Source organism: Lineus longissimus, chromosome 12, assembly GCF_910592395.1.
Source record: "Lineus longissimus chromosome 12, tnLinLong1.2, whole genome shotgun sequence".
Classification (NCBI taxonomy): Eukaryota; Metazoa; Nemertea; class Pilidiophora; order Heteronemertea; family Lineidae; genus Lineus; species Lineus longissimus.
In genome coordinates this window covers 12,221,620-12,244,008 of record NC_088319.1, presented here as the reverse complement: position 1 = coordinate 12,244,008, position 22,389 = coordinate 12,221,620, and the positions used below count along the sequence as shown (strand labels likewise).

At 40.6% G+C, this 22,389-nt stretch overlaps 1 protein-coding gene across 2 annotated transcripts in view; it reads left to right on the top strand.

The window, feature by feature from the left end:
* Positions 1-22,389, top strand: part of LOC135496683 (histone-lysine N-methyltransferase MECOM-like) — a 146,964-nt gene that overhangs the window by 33,048 nt on the left and 91,527 nt on the right. Inside the window, exon 1 of one of the 2 annotated variants that reach the window (XM_064786146.1) lies at positions 20,855-20,868. The exons of the other annotated variant lie outside the window; for it this stretch is intronic. The gene's annotated coding sequence lies outside the window, so the exon portion shown is untranslated. Of the gene's footprint in view, positions 1-20,854; positions 20,869-22,389 lie in introns of those variants that run through there. 2 annotated transcript variants of the gene reach the window in all.

Below are 22,389 nucleotides of genomic sequence, written 5' to 3'. Positions count from 1 at the left end.
TTGTCAAACAGTATGATGAAAAACTCTTCATTGTCTGGCCAGATGATGTGGTCTGAATACTCAAAGTTTAGAGGGTCCTTTTTCCTACATTGAGGAGAGAATATCGTAGTTTGTGACTTCATCTATAGGTGGCGATGACAGTATCCACCTAAAGTTGTAAGCAAATGTTGTGTAATGAATCCACCTTTAATTCATTCAAGCCGCCGGGCGTGACGTATCTAGTATCTGTCTAAACAACGGCAATGCCGAAATTTATATTTATTACATATCACCATATTTACATTTTTTGAAATTTTCAAATTCAATTACAAATTTCAGATATTTAACGAACAGCGTAGGCCTTTGATATGATATCTAATACAAAAGGTTGAAAATGTCAGTTCATCTTTAAATATTGAGCTCTGATTCGTCGACTAATGAAAAGGGTACACAATTAAAATCAAATATCATCCACTTCATTCAAGACATATTAACCAATAGTCTGCAGGACTCTTTCGTGCGGGTGTAAATATCGACACAGATTTTGTCAACAGACTTCTCAAAGACATATGCTGAAAGTCTGGCCCTAGCAAATATTATCAGACAATGTGATAAACGACTCTTCAATTGTTGTTGCCAGATGATGAAGTCAGAAAATTCAATATTTCAGCACTGAGGAAATGAATATGGATCTGGATATTTTGAACCATGGACGTTCCAGTTAATAGTATTGTGGTTGTCACTTATGGCAACACATGAATAATATGCTTTGCTCCGTAAAGGGTTGAACGTAATATGCTTTAAGAACAGCCGTTAACCAGTTATTATTGTCGGTGTTGCTGATTTCTACGGCTGTGTGGCAAAGTTTTGTTAAAGTCAAAAATGAAAGTTTTCAAATTCATCTAGAAATTTCTCCAAAAGTGTGGAGGGGGAAATAACAGTTTAAAATACTGGTTCTAGCAAGTTAGAAAAAATAATAATATGGCCTACTTCAGATATTTTGGCGTTCACACACTTCACGCTGCATCATTATCATCATCATCATTGAAGCATTTGTATTCTTTTAGATATTTGCTATTGTAATAGGTTCAATAAGTCACGGACTTGAAACGATAAACTCTCGTGCATTGATCGCTAGATCATTAGATAAAGACAGTGCCTTCAGGCAGTGTCTCGCGAATCCTGCCGGGGAAACCTCTTATACACCGCACTTGTTAATGAACGCGATTTTTCGACCCGAGAAAGGATGCGATAACTGCGTCGACAGGATATTACCAAGGTAGCGAAGAACTGACGCGCTATTGATGAAGCGCTAACAAGATCAGCGACATATCCTAGCGCGTCATCACTGCCAAGATCAAGATGCGATTCTCCGCGGGTTGTCCGAGTAAATACGTGCGCGGACACGAAAATAACAGGTACGGCTAGTCGCGGATGAAAAGAGCAAGGATGGAAACTTGTTCGACATGGTGATAGCGCGGCTGGATCCTCGCCTGATGTGGAGTATCTTAGATGCTGGCGACGATGGCGTGAGAGCGCTGGAAAATGATGTAATTGGTCGTAATAAACGGCAGGTATGCTGTCGACCACAATGGCGACTTTCTTTAATCATCCTCGGGACATGTCATAATTTCATTCAAAGCTTTTTGTCTCGTTGGAGGTTTTTTTCGCTTGAGGAAAATTCTATAATTATTTCAATGTCTTTTTATGAATATTTTGGCGATGGACAAAGGGGACTCGCACAGGATAGCCATACATCTTGAGCACTTGTCCTTCTCGCAGCTGTACAGAAAATCTTAAAATCGAACCACTGCCATTTACGTGCTATTTAATCGGGTAACATTTCCCATCACGTCATTATTATAAAGAGTTACAAATTCCTTTCAATAGACTCATTAACTGATCTAGTCTTAATCATTTCTCCAATAGTGCGCAAAAAGATTTCTAAGCAAGGCTCAGCGATGCAACGCATCACACTGTCTGGTCTGTCGGATGCGTGTCCATATCACCCAGGCGGCCCACAGGCGCCTAGTTTGAAAGAAGAATTAGCGTGACGGTCGGTTTCCCATGGACAAACATTTTGATTGGAAATTGTCCGATTTCACTTTTGTCCAGAAATATTGCGGCTGATGAACACGAATACAGATTAGCGATTCGTCAGCTCATCGCAGCCTCCTTTTCAATTAGGTTGTCATCTTTGCGTTGAACTGACAGATCATCACTGATCGGCTTTCCGGAGTTTCATGGAAGATTTTCATTAGCGTTCAAAACAGTGTCACTTTATTGGTGAAATCACATTTTGCATGCAACGGTGTGCGGCCATCCAAGTACAGCATGGACATGAACATTAGATAATTCTTCATCTTCTACAGGGTTTGCTCTGCACTTGGAGGTGTTAAATTGACAAAGTATGCCTCCTCAAAGGCAGGTTGAGCGTTTTTGCACCAGTTCTATTCATCCAGAAATACAATCACGGGTTATCCCTGGGGTGGAATCTGGGCCCTATTGCATGTTAGCCAGCAGTTTTAACCACTAGGCTATGACTGAGGCTCTAACGGATATCCATCATGAGAGTGCGACCTCTGTAGGTAGGACTTTGACGAATGTATCGGAAGGAACTGGAGATCAGGCACTTCACTACCACAAATGGGCAGTCAGGATGCTTTGTTCTGATCAGCTACCGAATCATTAGCAGGAACGCAAAATTTCAGATTTAAGGCCAATTTCAGACATTTCCTCTTCCTGAATCTAATGGTCAATTTGACAGGTGCGATGGAAAGAGCTGCGTCTCACCTTTGTAAGGATCTTTGAATTTTCAAAATTGGCCAAGAAATAAGTATTTGAGAGGCATTTCATTCACAAGCGTGATCAAAGGGAAAGATTTTTATGATAATTTTTTTTCCATACTTCTTGCTTCAGCTCATTTGCATCCCTGCAGAAGGGCGTCCAAGGCAAGACTAGCCTGCGGTCTTGCTTTGTGAGCTATCCGCACACAAACAATGGCTTCGAGTGTGATAACCAGCCAGTCGAAGCTGACATAAGACTCAAGGCAATTTGACAAAAACATCTGCAATTTTGGACGGTGAATGGACAAACACGGGCATGTGAAATTCATGACCCACGGCTTTCCTTGAGTTGGAGAAACCTTGAAAGGGCATTAGCAATGGATCAGATTTAGGATTAGACTCAAGTTGAAGTCATCTTTTGTTTAGATTTGAAAATTGACCAAATAATCTAATTGAAATTATCTTTGTTTGGATAAGCTTATTGTCATAATTTTCTCTGATTATGGCACTGTGGCAAAATGTAAGCTTATATTTTCATAGTTATAGGCTGAAATATCCTGCTTGAGTTATGCAACTTTTAAAAAAAATAAAAGATTTACTAAGATAATCCTTCATACTTTTTCAACACCTTCAAATTCAAACCCTAAAATCGTCTAGAACATATCTCCACTTCTCCCATAGACATTACATGGAAACACCACTCGGGGAACATATTCTTTACTTGGTGTCATTTCCCCCTTAGTCATGTTAGTAGTCCTTTACACAACCTAAGGGAATCTTTTGAAAACTTCTGAAGCGGCTCAATTTACTGTCGGGAGTGAGCTGGAGGACAATACTCCGATTGATGCTGCAACGTTACGCCACTCCATTTGTCTTATCTGCTGGAGGCATCCTCCAGGGATCGCGTCAAAAGGTCACGAAATTTCGTATTTTACCCAGCGGGGCCTGAAGACTTGTATCTAAGAGCATTTCCTGGATCCACCGAATTACACTGGTCCATTTGTCTCACGCGCCTTGTGACAGCTATTGACGTAACGGTTGTAAGTCATCTCATTTAAGATCCCATTCAAGTTTTCTCGGGACGAAATGCAAATCGTCTCGGGCGTTTTGCGGCACGGCTCTCGTCACGCGAACTGTTAGGCAACCTTATTGTCCGTCATCACACGTTTGAATTTTAACGCAGAGATACTTTTCGCCCATGGCATTTTTTGGTCAATCATTTCTAATGATCTTTGGTTTTTTGTGACACATGGACTCTTTTGTCAACGATTTTTTTCCTCTTCGTGATGATTAGCTTGACATTTTCTTAGCATATTCATGGACATGATCGGTTAGCATTTCCCGTTGGCTCGGGAGAGATAATGGTTTGGTTCCATTGTGGTCGTCATAACGCGTACCCTGAGCATGAATCTAGCTATTAATAAGTTTTTCACTTGTCAGAAGCTGATCAACAAGATAGATAAAAAGCATATCGATATTTTTTGTTGGTTATACAAAGATGGCAGTAATCCGAGAGGCAGAGAGCCTTCCAGGACCGATCCACAATTTTCCTTGTTCAAAAGTTCAATCTTTTTCTGTTGCCCCTCCTCAAGACCTGCTGAACCGACTAACCTTCAGGTTTCAGATCTGCACCCCAAGCCAACTAGACCATGCCAACCCACCAAGCCCTCAGCTGTTGCCACCGGCCCGGCCATCCACGCTCACAAATCCTTCCAATATCCCTCATCACAACTCTATGTCGTCAGTAATCTAGTCACACAAGACCGTTAAAAGTCATCGCTGCCACCAAAAAGAATGATGAAATCGACAGCTCACCATATTGAGCCGAGAACTAATAAGATTTTTGCAATTGTTAAAGCCCCTGAACGACTATCTAGCAAATGGAGCGCGAGTAACTGTCAGTGCGTCGAGATTTCACAATTGTCCTCCATAGTGATTACTTCTATCAAACGTGAGTGCGCTGATTCGTGGTGACAACTTTGACATTCGGCGCGATTAAATGGACAGAGAAATCAAACAGATTCTTAATCACGAGTTCATAACACTTTACGACGACTATAACGCCTCAGCTAAGCGAGACTACGCGCAGAATTGGATATTCACCGCGCCAGATTTTTCACATCTCAATTGAATGTGACTGATAAATACTGTGATCCCTCGTGATGTGATTTGGTCCTCGGAGACCGCTGAGCTAACACTTCATTGGTCGCAGTTGTCAGTTTTATTGCGAAGGGGTGTCTCAAGTCAATTAGGGGCCGCGATATTCGCGTTATTCGTATCAGGAAGAAAGCAATCGTCATTGGACGCATTCAGTAGACGTGATTTCTTAATGGACAGGTCACGGATGGAAACGAATGATAACTGCGCGCTGACGTCTTTATGTGCGCTGATCTGTGGAAAACATCTTTATTAGAAGTTTGCTAGGGGGATATCGAGGCCCTGGGGAGACTGCGGATGCTGGATTAGGATGCAGTGAGTGACTGCTCTGATCTTGCCTGAGTGAAGTGGCAATGATTGTTTGTTGGAAGGGGAATGAAATGATGGAGGTTTTGAGAAATGGTGAGATTTGTGATTGGTTGCTGTGTATTCCCCAAACAAATAATCCAAGTCTTAGAAACCAAACGTATTTCTTTGATTTGAAGAGGAACGTTTTTGATCTGCTACAAAACTTGTTTTGATTACTGGTTCAATTTTCATATCATCGTTGATATGGTGTAATTGTATACTGCAGAGAGAATGAAATGCAAGTTTTTATGAAGTGCTTCTATATAGCACAACTACTGTGGTATCTCAAAGCGCTTTAAATTTATTTCCAAGCCTCGTATCCAGAAACCTTTCTGAAGAAACCAAAAAGAGCACATTCCACACCACACTTGGCTAGGGCAGTTGAAGGTATGGAGTGTCTCAGGCTGAGCCTCTTACCCACAAACTTCTTATCACAAGCTTCCTGCAACTTGAATTTATTTCTAACCACATCAAATTCTTTTGAATAAGCTTACCTATCAATTTATAATAGGAATCATCAAACTGTTTTCCAAAGATACAACACTTCCCTTCCTTGAAGACTAGATAGAAACTGTCAAAAAAATATCACAAAGTTTCACCTCATCCTTTTCGGTTATGAAGCGAAACTTGTTTCATGGAATTTCAACTTCCTATTTCAATCCACTCTCCTGCTCTTCATTGATAAGGGCTCTCCCATCAATAGGGAAGATAGTCTATTCATTAAAAGTTGTTGCAGTGTCATCATCAAAAAGCCTCACACTGCCACTGCCACATCAACTTAAAATCTTAATTTGAAGTTCACCATATATTTCTGTCTTAAAGTGATAAGGGGCCTACCATCACCAGAAAATATTACTCATCAAAGCTAGCTTTCTGCATCATCTGCAAAATGACATTGTCAAATCAAGGTCGGAATCTTGTCTGGCAAGGTAATTCCCTGAATTTCAATTTTGAACTTTAATCTGCCCCAATAAGGGTCTGATCATCTGGTGGTCCTGTCCCCTGATGATAAGGACTGCACCATCACGAAGACTGTCTTCATCATCAAACCGAAGTTTCGATGGCATATCATCTCATAAACATAATCCTAAGAAACGAATCGCAGAATTTGAAGAATTTCTGATTTTAATTGAGTTATAAATCTGTGTAATTGAGTCACAAATTCTATGAAGGGGTTAAGTCCGGCTGTTTCCGTCCAGATAAGACACCCCCTGCCTGATCTTTTGTTTGAAGACTAGATGAAGACATGTAATACCGGATTATGTGACAAACAAGATGGAGAAATATGGAGTCTGTGTCGTTCCAAGCGTACTGAAACTTCCGGTGTAAAAATGTACAGTCTCCTGTACAGTTTGTGTGCTCGATTTAGCAAAGTTTTGTTGAAACAAGGTTGAAGTTGGTTTCATAACAAGCTCACTACAATTTCTGTAGATTTGTTTGTGTAGTTTTGGGCGTTTCTCTGTATAGTTTTGGCGTTTTGTATTGAAACCAGTTCAGAAATCACATCAGAAACTGTCAATGAATTGACGGGAATCAATGCTCGACCGCTGAGCATGTCAGCATCGGACTCTTGTCATCCAAAGATCGATGCCGTGACGAATCACAAAAGAGACGCGGCTATTCAAATTGACAGCAGCAAAAGCGGAGTCCCGCTGTTTTCTCGTGATTTTAATAATTAAACAATACGATTGGAAGATAAGGACCATGATGCCGTGACGATTCCTCGCTAACGGATGCTGCGTGAAGATGCATGGGCAACAGCCACTCCGACAGATAATTCAACAATATCAAGTGTCTGCGATGAATTGTTAATTCTCGTTTGGACGGTTATCATCCGCTATTCCACCATTGTGAAATGAAAGAAGAATCGGTCGACGCACTCGAGATTGGCCGACGTGTGCCAAGGCGTCCTACGACACGTCCTCACAAACGAACTAATCCTCATTCTCTGAGTAAATTGTTATGACTCAATTAGCAAGCGTGAAAGACGCACCTAGTTTGCTGCCTTCGCCCCTCCGGGCATAGCCTTTAGCGACTGCTCCAACTCTCCAGGACTGCCACCGTGTGTTTTGTCTCATTCTTGTCAATGACATAATGTGATAGATTCACACGGTGTCGAAAATGTTTGGCTGTTATAATTTCATGTTCTTCAGCGGTAGCTGTGACCAATGCACAGTATTAAATGGGCCAAAACATTTTACCAGCTTTTCTGCACGTGTACATATAGTGCATCTATAGGAACCTCTGTGCATTAGTTCACTTTTCATTTGTGATAGAAACATACAAAATAAAAACATGGTTGAAAAGTATTGAAGTGTGATTTAGATATACATTGGAACATCCCTTAGTCGGCACTTCTGTAAGAACCTCTGTTCTAAGGACACTGGTTTTGACCGGAGGTGGCCTTTTCTTTGATTTGACCTCTTTGTTTAGGATACCTCTCAATTAAGGACAGCACTTTTCAGTTGGAAGAGTGTCCTTAATGGAGAGGTTACTGTACTTTTAACTATTGTTTAAGACAAAACAATGGTATTTGAATTTGAATATTTCACAATCTCCCGGACATCAGTGACAAACCTCAGGCTGATTGCTCTTACATGACATCAGTATTGTAATGAGAATCTTGATTAAACCTCAACATGGATTTGTCATGGCAGAATCGCATTCAAATACAGCTTCCCGGCCTCAAGGTTTGATCCGACGTCAGATTCGAGTTGACTGATTGTAGGAGAGTATGTCTGAGTTGGCGTCTTATCCTGTTTCATCCAGTTTTATCCATCGCACCAACTTGCAGTAATAACCTCTTGTTTTTCTTGCGTGTTTGTCGATGAGGTTAGCAATCGGAGGGCATGATTGATGACAAAATCTTCGCCAGTCGATGCGTAGTACCTGAGATACGACGCAGCGTACATCATTAATATCAGCTCGCAAATGCGATTCGTCTTGCTAATGATGAGTTTACGTGTACGGTTCGTGCTGCGGTACGGTCCTCCGCAGCCTAATGCATCTTGGTCTGTATCATAGCGTATAATCACAATTCTAATTGTCCATATTCCAGCATGATAATTAATTTTTAATTGCGCGGCCAACTGCAGAATGATGTATTAAGATCACGAAGCCATTTTTCGCATTGTCTGACCACAATATCATGGTGCTCGTTAGAATTTTACGAGACTAATCCTGCATTATGATGGCATAAATATCGCAATGCATTTGTATTAAGATTCCCCTAAACCCCAGGGATGTCTACTGGTCGCTGATTAATTTGAATTTCAAGAGCGCGTTAATGAGATATCTGTATATAAAAGTCAGGTGTATTTTATAACTTTGAGGGGAGATAGATCAACATGCAACGGCATGCCATATTACGATATTATGCTCTTTTGCTTTGAGTCATCGATGATGAATTAAAACGATGTGCTGGAATTGATGCAGGAGCTTATTTTGTGTTTTGAGGACATTTAATCAAATTGGATCCAATTTCAATCAAACGGTCAAAGACCTGATCACAAATTTTTCATTTTATCATGGCTTTGAGTGTAATTCATTTGAATTTATGTGCAATTTTGTTTTCCTGGATTTCAAAAGATTGTTGCTTAAGGAGCAAATGTGAATAAACAAATGTGTCATTGAGGGGGGGGGGGTTGGCTCCACTTTTCTCTTTCAACAGAATACCAAATATTGCTAAAAGAGCTATAATGGAGTCCCAGTTAACACTCACTATCATAAGCTTACACCAAGAATTAACAAAGACTAGTCTTTCTTGCCGCGGTCATTTGCTGCATTTTTTATAGGACAAACTGTGGATAAAGAAAAAACTGCCTGTCTTTCGTTATCAATCTTTTATCACCATGTTGCCTTTAGCAATCATCGACTTATCCTGCAATATTTCAGAAAAAAATGTCTTTGACACAAATACTGATGGATTGTCTTCCATCTTTAAGATGCTTGCGGAACTCCATAGGCAAATATGAAAACAGCGGATTAGGAGTCTGATTTTCAATCTTACTTGGGCTAAAATATCTGTAGAATTGCTGTACTGGTGTACAGTCTATTTCATTGTAGTGGAGAGACCTATGGTCTGCATTTACCAAGGGGTGTAGACCAACCATATTTCTGTTTTGTTTAGTAGGATATCTCAAACATGTCCGAAGGAAAATGTTATTCCTATTTCATGGGTTGTTTGGAGTTTAAGATGTTGGTCCAATGAACTGTTCTTGGGTATTAATTTATACTTCTGACCTTAGGCAAGTCACATTATTGTTGCCTCCTCCCAAGGACGATTTAGACATGCTGTAGACAAGGCAATCAATTGATAGAATTTTAAAAAACAAAAACACGGGTGTTAGACAAATGGAAGCACATTTATAGAGACAGGGTCTATTGAGGGCAGTTCTTATAGAATTCGTCGACGCAATTGGGAAATAATATTCAAATCAGTACAGATAGATTTAAGCAGTAGCCAACCTTCTTGTCCCCAGTCAGACTAGACTCTGGTCATTTGTTGATTTATGACTAATTACCAACAAATTAATAAGAGACAATCAGCAAAAAGATAATTCTGTAACGTTTATTTTCTGTCGGATTTGAATGTGGCGGCGAAGCGTGGTCAAAATCGGCCCTTGGCGACAGATTGGATGACCCGATTGATGTCACATGATAGAGAGCCAATTAACCTAATTAATTGTTTGCAATTAAGTTTCAATTAATTGTCTTTTGAATGAGATGGGCTAAAATATCTATAGAATTGCTGTATTGGTGTACAGTCTTATTTCGTTGTAGTTGAGAGAGCTGTAGTCTGCGTTTACCAAGGGATGTAGACCAATCATATTTCTGTTTTATTTAGTAGGATATCTCAAACATGTCCAAAGGAAAATGTGGTTCCTATTTCATGGGTTGTTTGGAGTTTAAGATGTTGGTCCAGTGAACTGTTCCTGGGTCTCTTTCGCTTTTGACCTTATTTTGTTTGCCACAGTTGTTATCAAAGTCAATGTAGATCAGACCATTGACCCTAAATGGTACCCAACCGTCTTGGTATGCAAAAAACAAAGGAATTCCTCCAACTCTTTGGGGAGCATACAGTGAGAGGGTCTCGTGAGTGCAGTTCTCTCTGAATTTGCCAGCATCATTGGGAAATTATGATATAAAAAAATCGAGACTGATGCTAAAGATTAAAACAGTAGCCAACCTTCTTGTCCCCAGTCAGACTAGACTCTGGTCATTTGTCGATTTATGACGAATTACCAAGAAATAAATTAGAGACAATGGGCAAAAAAATGATTCTGTAATGTTTATTTTCTGTCGGATGTGAATTTGCCCACCGTACCTTGTGGCGGCGAAGCGTGGTCACAATCGGCCCTTGGCGACAGTGAGGATGGCCTGATTGATGTCACATGGTACATAGCCAATTAACCTAATTAATTGTTTGCAATTAAGTGTCAATTAATTGTCATTTGAATGACATGTAGCGACATATTCGATTTGTGGAATTGGTGCAATTTTTTGTGTGGTCGTTTGACCCAGATCGTTCAGGGTACGTAACATTTTGAACTATCAATTATCAATTATCATAGCAGATACTGGAGAAATCATCGGGTAAAAAATTGAATATGAGACCTTTCCACTGGTATCTTTAAAACAAGTAAAAAGTCACCCACTGGCTGTCTGCCGAGAATTTCCATTTACGACAGACCTCAACTTGTTTTAAACAAAAGGCTGCAAGGACAGTGTTAAGCGAATTCCTACAAGCTATACAATGCCCTTCCTGCACATCAGTCAGTATATATCAGAGCAATTATACTTCATTATCAAGTCATGCGCAAGTTTCTGAATGAAACCCTATTTCGGGCCATATTGTTTGCATTTTCATCAGGCCAAATCTTGCTAACTGATCTGTGCCAGACTTTTGAACAGGAAATGAGAATGTACTTTTTCACGGCCCGAGAAAATGGAAAAAGTAGGCTGAATCGCTGGTGGTGCGAAATCTACTTTAAGGTTGCATCGGCATTATTGAACTCAGGTTATAGGATATGATTTGCCTGATGGTATTTCCAAGTTCATCTTGATGGCATTGCCTCCCGGATGTTTTGAACTGTCTGTATCAGAAAAATCTAGCTATGTAGGCCTACAGATGGTATATACAGTGTAACCACCCTAAGTTTAAACTTAGTATATTACAGATCTCAAATTTTTAACAAACAGCTTAGGCCTTAATTGGTGCAGGAGTGTGAACAGTGAGGCTTTGACGTTGAAAGTCCTCTGACATCGATTTTGGTGCAAAACAAAAGAGTTTATGAATCTGCTACATTCAGTGATGCCATTAAACATAGTTATGAAGTACATGTTGATCTGATTTCAATTTGTTAGGTTAACATCCGGGAGAACAAAATATACAATTAAAACAAGTAGAAAAAAGTTATCCTCCGTGATATATATCGACATATTAAATAGCAGCCTAGTGTTAAAAGGGCTCATCGCAAAATAGTCTTTGGTCCACGCTATTTCAGTTGTCATTTAAACCACTTGTGGTTATGTGAAGGATGGTGAAAGTGGTGAAATCAAAGCGAAAATAATGTGAAAAACTAAAAAAGTGCTGGTTTCCAGTTGGAAAGTTAACATCCGGTGATGCTTATTGATATATCTAATTGCCACTTCATACTAAAAGGGCTCGTAGCAATTTGGTCTTTGGTCTTCCCTCGTACAGTCGTCAGAGAAACGCACTTATGTTTATCAATTGCGCTGGGAGTGCCTGGGACCAAAGATGAGTTTCCTGCAATTTACCGACGCGAATAACACTCGACTGCACAACACATTCCCGACAGTTTAAAATGTATTTCCGTTTGAAATTTCAATACGTTGTCACGGTACTCCAGGTGAAAATGTTTTGCTATCAGTGTTTAGAATCAGCACTTCATGCCGTCAATGATTACACTAACAACTCATTTTCACTTATTCATTGTCAATGAATATTATATTTTCAAAGTGCTTACATCCGATGTAACCCTGTACAGTTGCATGGCTCACATCCGATGTAACACTGTAGTTATTCAGACAGTCAGGGCCCCCCCTCCAAGTTTAAAACCTCTTGCGTTTCAACCACATAAGTAAGTGTACTGAAATTTTTTTTTGGTTATTTTTGGTACCATTTTTCCTGGTTACTCAGAACTCTCCTAAACAAGTCTAGTAGATACTCGATATCCTGAGTTTTACAAAATGGCAAAATTGATAAATTTTCCCAGCCATTTTCAGCTTGTTTCGCATGCAGTGCCATTTTTTCGTGAAATGGAGTATAGGCATCATCTCTCTGATACATTAGATATGTCATGAAAAATATGTTGTTTTTCCACCTTTTCATAGAATATCCTGTTCATCAGCTTCCAACCAAGGATCAGGCATAAACATCTAGAACATCAGAAGAATCTAGCCAAACATCCCAAGTGGAATAATCAGACATACTCAATCTGTAACTTCTGCCTCGTAAACACCAAGAGCGAATCGTAACAGTTTGTGGCGTAGCTATGAAAGGGTTCTTTCAGCCATTTTACCGTCTGTTGACAGATGCTCATTTTTCTCATATCAACTCATTCCAAGTGCGTTGTCACTCGTCTAATGGGTGAAAAACCTGTGTTTGTAGATAACATTAAACACAGTGAGAGCTCTTCACTGGGGCCATCTCAGATTTCAGTTTGTACATTTCATCATAGCAATGGTACATGTGGTACCGAGAATAATTAAGACTAAGAATTTGAAATTTCAGACTGGTCAAAAAAATTCTTTAGTTAGAAGGGCAGTTACGGAACTCAGTCTTATTTCATTGTTATAATGGAAAAATATAATTAGGACAAACAAAATGATACCTCCTTTAGCTCCCAAAGATAAAGGAGACATATATAGGGCGTTTTTCCCAAGTGTTAAATCCTATGTAGTGCTCTTGGGTATTCACATATTGAAGAAATACAGACGTTTTGAGAAGCTACACATTTAGCGTGATTTTCGAGATGGCCCCTTTACTAATTGATAGAAGAGTCGAGTAAGTCTTCTTTAATCTCGAGTGATTCCAATCAGTCTGGCTGATATGAGGAGGCAGCGCTCGAACCTGGATGATGCCGCTGCTTCCCTGAATCGAGGCTTTGTCCGCAGAGACACTATGAAGAGGACGAGATGATATCTCTTAAGAGTTTGCTCCAACCCAAGCTGGCCGAAATACCTTTACACTTTCGTGCACATACCTGTTTATACGCTCAGGTGATTTTTGTATACCTACATGGACACATCTCTGCCTGAAGATGACGTTTTATTGCGATGTTTGTTGATTCCATCTGTTAGGTTAATTTTTACATCTTGAGATACTTGTCTGCAGTTGCAAATCATTTTTGTGGTGTTTTTTCCACTCTGGCTAATGGGTTATAGAACGATTTTAATATTTTGCAAGTGGATGGTATTTGGCTCAGGAAGATGCTGATGTGTGGTTAGTTTGGAAACATTTGCCTAATGCTGCTCTCAAGGTTAAGTCCAGACCCCCCCCCTCTTCCTCAGGCACTCACTTCTAAGTCGACACTTTCTCAGATGTTTCTTTTTAAGTTACTAAAACTTAAATGCTCAAGCACTGTGGAAATAACAATGGTGCGAGATTTGAAAATTGTTGAATAACACATAAATGTTATTGATAAAATAATAAGGAGTTGTCAGATATCTATGGGAAAATGTGCCGCATCGCAGAAGCGGTAGTTGCTGGGACCAAACTAAATCTTACATCTAGTCCAATGTCAATGCCAATATCAACCATACACGCAATGTACTCTGTCTTCAAGTAAATATATGCTGAATTTTAGTCACCAGGGGTGAATCAGACTTCTGGTTACAGAATACCTAAGCGCCACATCCAATTTCAAGGACTTCAAAATGGTATTAAAATTCACAACGAGATCCTCGAAACGAACCATCTTCCAAAAGATTTACTCGTTTTTAGGCCACCTTCCCAACATATCACATTCAAACTCCACTCCTGAATAAAACTTGTGGTTTTGTGGATGTACTGTAAGACCACATTGTCTGACAAGTACTGTTAAAAAAGGAGTTTATTTACATCTATGTCAGTTTAAGGATCGTGGTCGATGAACCGCTTCAAGGGCTATTCATACGAACCTGGTATTTCTGTTATGAAGATGGCCCCAAGGATGCTTGACACAGCTCCCTTAGACACATTGGGTGGAGGACTAAGTGAAGAGGGTGAACTATCTCCTTCACATTTCCACTTACAAAGAGAGACATTAGAGATTTACAGATTTTAATTTTGGAAGCAAAATGCAAACTCTGGACTCCTTAAAGTTCTGTTGCAAGAAAGTCAGATTTATAGAACATTGTAAAGGTATTATCTTGAAGAGGATGACTACCCAAGTTTTATTTTCATAAGTTCTGCATTAACTGCCCAGTTATACAAATTTTGTTTACATAAAGGCCCATGCTTTTGGTGCTGTTTCCTAACTTATTCTAGTAGCATTCCTTCACATAGGTGAGAGGATATCCCACCCCAACCCTCAAACCAACCAGGTCAACAACACCCATCAACAAACATTACCAAAATGTATATATTTATTGAAACTTAGATTAAGTTTCCATTCGTCATCTACATTGGGTCAACAATGTCTTTTCGCTGAGAGTCATCATCACAAATTCTCTCACACCGACGATTGTGAATCATTGCTGTCACCGACACGGACATGTGAGGCCAAAGGTTTGTCAATAAGCCTTGAAGGACCCTTAACATAACTATTACAGCTTGAACAGATACCACGAGGATGGCTCTGAGGGTACACAAATGTCAAAATACTTATAACAATGTTTGAATATCAATTACATGTTATGGCAATTTTGAACATTTAGATCTATTTTTATATACTCGTCCAAGGTGAAGGTCCTTGATAATTTCATCTCACATTTCAGAGGAATTGTGTCCAAAATGGTGCATTCTGTTTTATACGGCGTACGTGTTTTTGAAGACCTTTGAAGGGAATTTAGAATAACACTTGAAGAAGATTTTTGACAAACTTGGTTACATGAAGTGGCTGAAACTGATGGAAGGATATGACCTTCAAACATCCAAGGTCATTGCCGCTTGACCTCCGTAGTAGCTCAAGTACTGTTAAGAAATGTTATCAGATACTCAAGCAATTTCAAAAGGCAGAATTTGGAAGCTATCGTTTCTCACAGATAATGCAAAAAAAGATTTTTTCTCAAATCGGTTTCAGATATCAGGCAATTCAGTTTTGTTGCACTTTCACAGAAGAGAACCATTCACATCAACATCAAGATTATTAAAAAACGCATCCTGGCAATCGGCCTCGGCCTTACAGCTCTTAAGGAGGAATTCAAGCCATTCTAATGTACTATTTAGGATCAAAGGATCTATTTGGTGACCAGGATCAACACTGATAGAGGACGAACTTCATCACAGAAGTTGAACTGTCTATCTTGCCAGAAGTAACTTTCTACTGGCAAATTTCCGGTAAAAAGAGACGAAACTTCCAACTAAACTCTTGTTGGAGTCATCAAATATTTACCAGTACTGACAGTTTCAAGTATGCCCCAGCAGAGATGTCAATTGGGGAGTAGTAAGGCAGACAAGATGGTAACCTCTGTCAAGGATCCGTCAGAACTTGCCCAAGGAAGAATTGAGCTGGGTCTGGCTTGTGGCTGGGCAGACAACAGCTCGTTCATGGTTTGCGTTTTTTGAAGAACACGCAACGAACTGTCATGGTGAATAGCATGAGAAATTTAGAACATGAACTCCTAGAAATAAACAGTAATCGCAAGAGACGTGGATATAAAAGGCACGCAAATACCTCTGGGTTTTACAGTATGAGTATTCTTATTGGAAAAATAGAAAGACAAAGTAAAAGGGGCAAAGCCAATCGTATCATTTAAATAGGCTACATTGAATGTATGTTTAAAAGCTCACTGGAGATAAGACTGTTTCATGTGCACTTGATGAATGAAACACATTTGTTCTATCTCCAATCACACACCACTCATGACCTCCTTCGGACAACATCTCGGGGCATCTGTCAGGCTAGAAAAGTCACATGATATGGACTTGACAACGCTATCTAGCTTTCTATGCACTCGTGGATGGGAGGAGTAAGTGAGGTTGTTGTCGAGCCCTACAACCTCTACGACATCTTGGAGAGGAGCACCACTCCAAAACATCACTCCTAGATAAATCTGTCAACAAAGTGGAAACGAAAAATTAATTTTGGAGGACGGCATGGAGATAGCAAAAGTGGACCATCTGTATCACTTTGAGGCCATATGGTTACATGGAGAGCAGATGCAGGATAAGTCAGCAGAAAAGATGATATTCTGCTCTGATTGGATAAAATATGAGGTGGAATCTTGAATTAATGTGAGGACAAGATGTGATATGATGGATGTCCAGGTTTGAATTTTGCAAAAGGGCCAAGAAGATTTGAAAGCAAGAACAAAGGGTAAAATGGATTGACAACAGTTTTGTAATTCATATCAACTTAACAACCAAAATTTATAAGCGATATCCCTAACAGGGAGTTCATCTCAACAGACCTCAATGCTTGTTGAAAAAGATGGAACTCTCGATCATCTTGTTTTAAACCAGTAGCAGGCCTAAGGGCAGTCTCCAAGAAGACAATGACTGCATGCGACTAAAGAAATTCTTGACAAACGACCAAACCTACCTCTGAATATTGCACCTCTCTCAAGACAATATGGACTAAAATAATAAAAGCCTCTTGAAAATGAGAGCATCTCGGCATTTTTGCTAGCCAGGAGTCCACCCCCGGGCTAACACAATCTCTACTTTAGCACGTCGGATAGGCTGCCCTTGGCGGAAATATCTCTCATTGCAAAATAAAGAGTCTACAGTCGATGATGATTACTGTGGTCGATTAAAATAATGAAAGCCTCTTGAAAATGAAGGCATCCTCTTGATAATGCCAGCAGTGGCCCCCAGGCTGGCAGTGGTACATCCCCAGGCCCTCTCATTTGAGACACGAGCAGCAACCCTTCGGCATTCACAAGATGCCTGCCAGGACTTTTATTGCTTGTTTGACTATTGCTGCAGTGGGGGATGGTGGGGGGAGGGGGTTGTAAAGATGCTATAGAGACCCGGTAAGATACATTCAATTGATGTTCTTTTCGCCTATTAATCTGTAAGTGTACATGTAGTTATTGCTGAGACCATGGGCAAACGATATCTTTCTGAAGTTCTCGAAAACAATTAAAGTGTGGGTTTGGAAGCCCGAATGATCATCATTCACAGATATGATAAACACACTGCGATATCAGCATCCTGTTTTTGAATTTGGACGAACAATGCCCCCATCCCAGCAGCAAGTATAACATAAATTGACTCACAATCAGATATGGTAGTCACCGAGTTCGTCAAAGACGGGCAAATGAAATAGAATGCTGATAAAATTCGTTATTAACCTGTTCGAATATCTGTGGGATGGCCCTGTTAATGTAAATGTACCCAATGCCTTCTTATCCTATGATGAGAAAGGAATGCATTCGTACAACAATTAGTTTCTGCATATTCCCTCGTTCATTCCAACAATTCAAACTGCCCAGAATGATAGCCAACTCCACTTTCAAATGACCCACCCCTTCACTCCAGGGTGGTAACGTGTTGACATTACATTTTGACGATATTTTGAACATATTAACGATGACAGTTGACAAGACAATTGGCCTTTTGTGATCTTATCTGTGTCATCTGTAGACACTTGGACTGACACAAGCACCTCTGGGCCACTCCAGGAGTTGTTTGGCTGGGTTGGCTGGGTTGGCTAATGTAGCCTGACCTCGGGATCGGGGCATGCGGGTGGCATGAACTTAGGGTGGGAGCAGGGGGTGGCTATCATATATGCTATCTGTGGACACTTGGACTGACACAATCTGGGCCACTCCAGGAGTTGTTTGGCTGGGTTGGCTAAGGTAGCCTGACCTCGGGATCGGGGCATGCGGGTGGCATGAACTTGGGGTGGGAGCAGGGGAGGCTATCATATATGCTATCTGTGGACACTTGGACTGACACAATCTGGGCCACTCCAGGAGTTGTTTGGCTGGGTTGGCTATAAGGTAGCCTGACCTCGGGATCGGGGCATGCGGGTGGCATGAACTTGGGGTGGGAGCAGGGGGTGGCTATCATATATGCTATCTGTGGACACTTGGACTGACACAATCTGGGCCACTCCAGGAGTTGTTTGGCTGGGTTGGCTATAAGGTAGCCTGACCTCGGGATCGGGGCATGCGGGTGGCATGAACTTGGGGTGGGAGCAGGGGGTGGCTATCATATATGCTATCTGTGGACACTTGGACCGACACAAGCACTGCTGGACCACTTCAGGGGTTGTTTTGCTCAGTTGGCCTGAGGTGCATGGCCTGACCTCACAGACAGGCAAGTATCATAAACCTGGACGAACTAGGAAGATGGCACAAGCAGCATTGTAGTAACCCTCTGTTGCTAGGATTATGATAGTGTGGTTTGCCTTGTGTTGCCTGGCTCCAGCTCGGAGACCTTACTTGATGATGATTATGATGAGAATGGCAAGACTATGCCTCTGAACAGTAGCCCATCAAATGATGCAGGATACAGCCTTCTTAGATTCAAGGTTAATCTTAAAGTGTCAATCTTAATATCCTCTACTAGGATGTACTACAGGAACATGCTTATCAGCATCAACAAAATATTCATATCTCAAATTACGTTTCGTATGATTGTTGTCTTTTTCAGGAGAATCCCGGAACTCAATGACATACACTAGGTGGGGGTCTGACATTGGACCCCCATCTCAAACAAATTAGATATTATGAATATTGTAATCGCTGTTGCTAGGAATACAGGAACTGGTTTATAAACTTCCTCAGTGAGAGGTCTGGTCCTGGATTGTCACCCAGAAACAGACCAATCGTTTGAGTAATATCTATTGGGATTAGCTTCAGTTTCTGCCATTGGTGGCGCCAGTGGAATGGCAGGATCTTTGAATTTCTCTAGATGCTCTGGGCCCCATTTCTCATTCTTAACAGACACCTTTTATTTATTATTCGGAGTATTATGCTAATTTATGATATAGTACATACCATTCAAAGGTTTCAGACATCATAATTTCCATATAATACTGGTTAAAATTTTTTCTAAAGCTGTCAACATGGTCTAAAAATGTCGACATTTTTTTCTCGTTTCAGGTAAGAAGTTAAATTTTTTGGAGTTCATTCTCTTCCAACCAGCCAGTGTGCATGCCCGGAGTAGATTGGCAACGTTTCTGGAGGTTGCATCCAACTGCTGGTGGTGAAACTAATGTTTGGCTGTCTGTGAGATATCGTAGATGAGTGACGTCAAACTCCGGAGATCGCCCCTTGGTGTCATTAATTGCGACTGTTCATTTCCCACCCGATACTACAAAAGATGACCAACTAAACCAAGAGTTGATTATCTTAACCGGCAAGAAACCGTAGGAATGCTCAGCATCTTATCGCCAGCGACGCATTTAAAGAATGTCATCTATTTGCGGCAAGACTCCTGAATTGTCATGATTGTTTTGAAGCCGTACAGGGCGGCCACAATTGATGAAATGGTGTTGTTACTGTATGTCATCTTTGCTTGCCATTCTTGCTTGATTAGATTGATTGGTGCCCTTACAATGATCGGTTTACACCCCCTGAAAAGCTGTTCTAATTTCGGACACACCCGTCCCTTGATGAAATGGCAATATCAGAGTTTCGATGCTGTGTTCAATCTTTGTTTGTCCTGCCAGCTTGATTAGATAATGATGTCTCACGATTGATGCCCTTATAATGATCGGTTTACACCCCTTGTAGGGCTTGCGTGTTTGTTGCTCTTATGACCATTCCTTTCAGCAGCTGTTCTGATCTTAAACGCACTCCCTCTGTTAAAAGGGGGACATACATTTCAAAAGCCAAACTAATGGGGCCGCACTGCTTTGAATGCTTTCTTGTAGCCATCTTGCATCGTGTTACCGGCCACTGTTTCTTCGGCCATTGCTGACATCGTTCTGTAGTCTGCTTCCTGATAAGCTTACATGATTTGTCCAAAGTGTGCATCTTACACGCCGGCTTCATTTAGTTTGAAAAGGTCTTTACACAGTCGAGCCTTCTTACGCAGACACCTCTCTAAGGACACCCTCTCTAATAAGGACATTAGTTTTGATCCATTGGTTGTTTCAAGTCATTTTGACCACTCTATTCAGGACACCTCTCTATTAAGGACTTGTCAGTCCCGAGGGTGTCCTTGATAGAGAGGTTCTATAGAACAAGTGGTCTGTGTTTGCTTAAAATTAACATAGTAAGACTGATCTATATATTCTCGACGGGAGGTTCATTTCTATAAATAGCGCATATTGTCCCGTATCTATTGCAATTAGAGATGCCTCTGCTATCACCAGACTCTGGATTCGTAAAGAATTTCTACCATCTCATTCATAATAGGATGATATTCGAATGTGTGCGGACATCTTTTTCACATTTTCCTGCAAGGATATATTTTTGAAATATCTGTGGTCGTTCTGCAGATTTACTCTGATAACCGTTGAATATGAGTTAAGAGGTAAGAGCCGTTTTGAAGTGTCTTGTATGGTTTTCTGTGAGGAGCGTCATAGCCTAGTGGTTAACACTGCTTGCTGTCACGCAAAAGGGCCCGGATTCGATCCCGGGAGAACCGGGATTGGGATAATCTCAAGTCTGATGAGCTGTTCGTGGCTCAGGCTATAGCCCAGCAGACTTTAACTTTTAACGTAGAGGTTAAGCCATGCTTTAGAATAGCTCTTTCAAAAAGCTTTCAGCCAAGTTTCAAATGAGGACACTTGGGCAACATTCATGTTGTCAGTGAATTGGAAATACGGTCATGAAGGGTATGGTGTAATCTTTAGCATGATAAGAATTGAACCGCAGCTTAATCAAAAAGCTCCCAGCCAAGTTTCATATGAGGACAGTTGGGGCAACATCTTGTTGTCAGTAATGCAATTAGTATGGTCAAGAATGTTATGTAGTAATCATAATAAGAATTGAATGGTAGCTGAACATGCTGAATCAAAGAACTTTCCGCTAAGTTTCGAATTAGGACATTTGGGCAACATCTTTGTTGTCAGTGATGCAAGTATGGTCATGACTTTTATGGTCCAGTCCAAAGCATGATAAGAATTGATTGTAGTTGCGAACACAATCTATTAGTATGCTCATCTCTGTAGACCCTGGACCCTAACTGGAACCCTTATGCAAAGAGGGTTCCCGGCAATTAATCTGGTCAGACAAATAGGCTGATTGGTGTGGTCCAATCATCATTGCGGCTCCCCTGAGGAACCCGCACTCTTGATCAGATCAGATATTTGGGGTCAGTTTCAGGAGCAAATAATTGTGATGAGATGTTGGCTCGTTAGTCACCCTGGAGAATCAATTCCCCAGATTGCCGAGAATCTTATCAGGCCTTCCAGTTTGCCGAGCATGCCTGTCCTGGGAAAGTCTATTCAATTACATGTAAGTTCGAAAAACTGTGATGTTGGGGTCTTCCAATGAAATATTGTTTTGTTCATCTGGTGATAAGGTTCTTCAAGCATGATTTGCATCAAATAATATAGAGAAAAATGCACTGCTGGTTTGTCCTATGGAAAGCGAAAGCCCTTCTATTGAGCAAATATTTGGGATGGTTTTGATGGAAAATTCTGATGAAATGTCCGGTTGCTATTATAAGTGGATGTTTCGTAGTTAGTAGATACTGATAGTCCCCAGGCAATTGTAATTCGGCTAAACTCCCCATAATTTTGATGTCATCATTTGGAGACTCATCAGAGAGCATGATGCTGCATAAACTATAGAAAATTTTGCTTTGGTTTCCATCAATATGACAGCTATCCTCAGATGACACTAGAATAGATTTGATAGACAACAGATTACCAAATTGACCACTTGACAAACACAGAATGATACACAGATTGCATTAATTCAAAGCCATGCTCCTTCAAAAATATCTGGCACGTTTTTTCCAATCAATTTTGAGATGGATATACAGAGAGGACAGGGTTCATTTCATGTTACTTGAGCCAAGAAACATCTGAAAAACCTTGTAGTGAAA